This window comes from Eucalyptus grandis, chromosome 2 (genome assembly GCF_016545825.1).
Source record: "Eucalyptus grandis isolate ANBG69807.140 chromosome 2, ASM1654582v1, whole genome shotgun sequence".
Lineage (NCBI taxonomy): Eukaryota > Viridiplantae > Streptophyta > Magnoliopsida > Myrtales > Myrtaceae > Eucalyptus > Eucalyptus grandis.
The window spans coordinates 17234054-17239612 of NC_052613.1; positions in this window are offsets into that span (position 1 = coordinate 17234054).

Here is a 5559-nt window from a genome sequence, read left to right on the forward strand (position 1 = left end):
GATGTTCACCATCAGTAATGGGATGAAGTTCTCACTGCCACACACAATCCTGATGCACATGTACAAGACTGTTGTGAAGGAAAAGAGACATCTCCCTTACTCAGCGTTGGTCGCGAAATAGTTTCGACACTTTCACATTCAGTTTTCAGCATCTCTTTGTGTCAGAACCATTGCTCCTATGGTGATAGGATTAAAGATGGTGTCAAAGATGAGACTGAAGGAGCTTAATAAAGCCTTAGAGCACTTGAAAGAGAAGTCCCTAACCAAAACAAAACAAGACTCTGCCGCAAAGAAAAGGAAAGGCAAGGAGCCTATGAGTGCACCTATCAAGAAGAGAAGAACCCTTATCTTGCAAGACAAAGCAGATGAGAATGATCTCACTCTCTCTGCATTTGCCTTGAAAAATCTACGGAGTTTTATTAGTTTTGAGCAGCTGCAGGATAGAGAGGAAAGAGGACGAGAAGAAACAGAGCAAAGAAGTGAATGAAGAGAAGAAAGAAGAGAAGGAAGTGAAGAAAGAAGAGCAGAGGAAAGAGAAAGAGAAAGAAGAGAAGAAAGAGAAGAAGAAGGAAGAGAAGCAGAAGAGGAAGAGGGTCAAGATGACTCTTTTGAACCAACATTTACAGTATCCTTATCAAATGATTCTGAGAAGACTTGGAGTGAAACTGCAGGAGATGCAAGAGAAAAAGAACATCACTTGGGAGCTGAAGGAGAACGAACAAGAAGATTCTTCTTCTCCACTTGTAGCTATAAAGACAGGGGAAGCCGATGAGAAAATAGGTACTTCTTCTTCTCCTATTTTTACAAGTGATGTTAGCAGATTTGCAGCTAATCCAGAGGATGTCTATGCCTCTTAATTTCCTAAAGCTGATATTGAGGCATCCCCTCCAAGTCTTGGTGATCGAATTGCTAATATTCCCTCAAATCTCATAACTCATGGAATTAATTTAATTTGTTTGGACCTAGTGCATCAATAGAACCAACAACAAACTTTCAAAGGCTATTAGAAATTCTTCTAGAGTTGAAGGCTCAGAAGTATGGGATGGAATTTGAGATCAAGAACCTCCACAAAGCTTTCAAATCTACTTTAGACTCTCTACACGAGCAGGTACAAGCCCTTAAGCTTCAAGTTTAAGAGACTGCAAAGGGTGAGGATATTGAGAAGCTGAAGGAGACTGTGAGGAAGCTAGAGGAGACTGTGAGGTCTATGGGGGATTTCCAGTTCATTTGCATCCCCAAACAGCCTTGATTTCATCAAAAAGATTTATTCTTATTCACTTTTTGCTGTTGACAAAAAGGGGGGGGGAGAATGTGAAGATTTGAGGACTTGAGTTTGTCTGGTTTTTATTGGTTGAACTTTTGATTTGGTTTGGACTTTTGTTGTTTGACAGTTGAACTTTTTGACACTTACAGCAATTTACCTTGGTGATACTGATTATAGTTAGATAGTTATTTGTCTTATCCTTTCACGATTAACATGTTTTTTGTGGTTGCAGAATCGATACTATCCAGGTCTTAATCAACTTATTTTTATAAGATATTATGTATTGCTTAAGAGTTGTTTTGCAAGTCAAAAGTTCTTAAATCTACAAGAGAGTTTTGTCACCATAAAAAAAGGGGAGATTGTTAGAGAAAACTCTTTTACTATTTTGAAGTTGACAAAACATTTCCAAAAGTCTAGTCTGAAGACTTCCAAACTCTAGCGTCAAAGTCTGAAGACCACCAAACCTTAGATTCAAAGTCTACTCACACTGACAGTTTTCAGATTGAAAAATGAAGACTTATTTAGATGCGAGATTATCTTTATTCCTTCAAGGATTCGATTTGTATGGTTTTTGGATAACCTTATGGCTGGATATAGCACCTACATGATTGACTATCTTTATTGGAATCAATTCCAACATTCAAATCTTTTGGAAGGTAAGCAAACTTAGAAAGTTTTACTCATGGAAACCAAGATCTTGATTGTATGGGCGAATAGGATTAACAAGCTTTCATCACAATCATCTAATGATTCGAGATCTTTTTGATTGATTCTGTTCAACGGGTAGATTGGAATAATTCTATTGGTAAATGCCAATGGTAATAAAGGCATGAAGGAGTATTTAAGGTGGACTCTCTAGTTGTTCGATAGAATGTGTCAAAGAAAAATTTCAAAGTCTAAAGTTTCTTAGTTTCTTGCTATTTCATTCACTGAGCTCAAAGTTGTATATAAAAGATAGAAACTCATAATGAGACTTTGTGAGAGATCAATAGAGACTCTTCACTGAGAAGTCGAGATCACAAGTTGTAAAATCTCTTTTGATTCTTAATGGAATCCAGCCAGTGGGCTATCAGCGCGGGAGAGTGGATATAGGCTTGATCTAAGCCGAACCACTATAAACCTTGTGTTCTTATTTTCTTCCCCAAACTTCTTTATCTTGATTCGTAGCTCTAATTAACTATTTAAGTTTAAACTCCTTGATTTTATTTGAAACTACTATAGGTTGAATTTGTTTATAGTTTGTTATCTTCTATAAGCAAATAACTTCTACTAAATCTCGCAAAAAATTTTATTCACATATTCACCCCCTCTAAGTGTTGTTACTAGCCATTTCAAAAATCATTTTCGTGTCCTTACTATTAGGGAAATCCCTTATGATGTTTTGAAGATGACAAAACAAATCAAAGGCTACTAATATGTTTAATGGATGAGTAACAAACTATGTATATGATATAATATGTAAAGGATATTGTCCAAAGTCTATTTTGAATATTTCCATACTTTTGTGTCAAAGTTTGAAGAGTGCCAGACTTTAGTGTCAAAGTCTGTTCCACGTTAGAAGTCTACTCACTCTGACAAATTCCAGACTGAACGTGATTGAAGAACCAGAAGACAGACTTTATGCTAAAGCTGAACCAGAAGACAGACTCTATGCTGAAGCTGAACTTATTCAGATTGTGGTCAGACCTTAAAGCTAAATCTGTTCAGAAGCAGAATATGTTCAAATCTAGATTGTAAAGTTTATTGCATTCAGACTCAGATTGTAAAGTCTATTACACTCGGACTTTACATCTAGATTCGACAGAATGTAATACAAACCCCAAACATATAATGACTAGTGATCTAGTATGGATTCTGCATTAAGATTGATTTGATTGACTCAATCTAATTGATTGACGATTGTATATTGAAGAAAAGAACTTTCTAAACGAATAAGCCCTACTTATGGAAACCAAGATTCTATTTGTATGAGCGATCGGAATTAATTTGAGATTCGACTTCTATCACTCAACGGCTACCAAATCTTCTAGATACAGATTTTCTAATGGGTAAATTGGAAGACAATTCTCGAGATACTGTCCAACGGCTAGTTTGATAGTAGATGAGTATTTAAGGAGATCAAGAACTGATGAGCAAGTAAGAGATGGAGCGTAGAATTTATAATTCTAAAGTCTGAGTGACCTTTGATCATACACTTGTTTCTTATGAGCTTAAACATTTGTGATCGTGAGAGAAATACCAAAAGAGTGACTTAGTGAGATAGTGTGATCTACTACTAAATGTTTTCACTCAAAGTTGTAATATTTTGTTGATTGCATAGAGGAATCCAGCCAAGAAGGTTGTTAGCGTGGGAGAGTGGACGTAGGCTTGGTCTAAGCCGAACCACTATAAACCTTGTATTTTTATTATCTTCCCTAAATCTTTTTATTTTGTTTGTAGTTCTATTTAACTACTAAAATCTGATCTTGCTCAAAGTCTGCTACTCTTCAAACTCAGCTTCAAAAATCTGTTGTTATTCCGATTCAAGTTAAAAGTAAAGGTTTTCACTGTATTTTGCAGAATCTGTTTTTACACCTATTCACCCCCCTCTAAGTGTTCATAGTAGCACTTTCAATTGGTATCAAAGTCAAGTGCTCGATTTATAAAATTATTTTTACTTTTGAGCTAAAGATCTTCTACAACTAGTATCTCGGCACCAGGACTTATGGAAGGGCAAAGCAACACAAAGTCACCATATTTTGATGGAAAGAAATACAACGTATGAAAGAACAAAATGAAAGCATTCTTAAGATCCAGAGATCCCTTGTAATGGGATGTTATGGAAAAAGGAATCAATCCCACTATTATGTCTACATCAAATAAGAATGGCACAAAGACAAAGAAAGCAAACCCCCCGCTCCTATGTCTCGGACGGAAATGTCCAAAAGAGAAGCGCTTGATGCAAAATCCATTTATTATTTATATTGTGCACTATCTCCTATTGAATATAATAGAATCTCATCATGTGAAATAGTAAAATAAGTTTGGGATAGACTTCATGTTACATATGAAGGGACTGATCGTGTAAAAGAGATAAAAATAAACTTCTTGCTCAGCAAATATAAATCCTTCAAGATGAAGTAAGGAGAGTCAATTGGAGATATATTAAGATGTTTTACAGAAATTGTAAATGATTTAGCATATCAAGACTTAGAAAATGACATAGAAGATAAAGAACTTGCTTTTATGATAAAAAAATTCAAAAAGCTGAGTAGAAAAGGGAGCAAATTCAGTGGAAGAAGACAATACAAGCAAAATTGATAGAAAAGAATAATGAAAGAAGATGATGAGCAAGGAAATATATACTTGATGGCACATTTAGAATCTGAGTCTAACTCAGATATAAACTCAAAATCAAAGTCTGACTCAGACATAGACTCATAATCCAATGAGGAAATCAAGGTAAGTCATTCAGCAATTCCTATCAAAGTTCTTAAGTATATATATGAGCTTTGCTCAAATCTCAAATCTTCTCTTAAAAGAATATCTGAACTTAAAAATGAAAATTCTTTGCTTAGACAACATGATCTTTCTAGAAAAAAAAAGTTTGAAATTTTGCAAAAGATTTTATATGAACAAAAGAAAGTCAAGATTTACTTGTCAAAGAAAATGATTCTTTAAAAAATGAATTTTCAAATATTTCGACAAAATTTTCAAATGGATCAAAAATATTAAAGCATATTATTTCCATACAATTACCTTACTATAATAAGTTGGGACTTGGCTTCAAAAAGGAAAGTGATTCTCTAATAGTTTTTTCTAAAGTCAAGGAGAGACTTAGACAAAAACCTCCAAAGGCATTTTACAAAAATCATTTTCAAAAAGTGTTTATAAAACATGTTGGTCGAAATGCCCTAAAGTGTTCAAATTGTGGAGATTTGGAACACTTCGAGAAAGAATGTCATAAAGTCTGGAGACCTATCAAGAAAGATTAGATAAAAACAATATATTCTACTAACTTTCATGGACCCAAGAAAAATGGGTACCAAAAAGAAAAGATGAGTTATTTTTACAAGAAATAAAGGAAGAGAAGAATGAGAGTTTGGTAATGAATGTATATTTTTATTCTCAATTTGGTTTGAGTACACAATTTAAAATTTCTCATTATACTTGATATTTGATATATTGTCGGTTAATTTGGATTTTAGAATGATCATATTCCTTGATTTGTTTTATAGAAGGAAGAATCGTGTGATTTGTTTTTATGATTCATAAAGTTGAGATTTGATTTGATACATGTGATTATTTTTTGATAT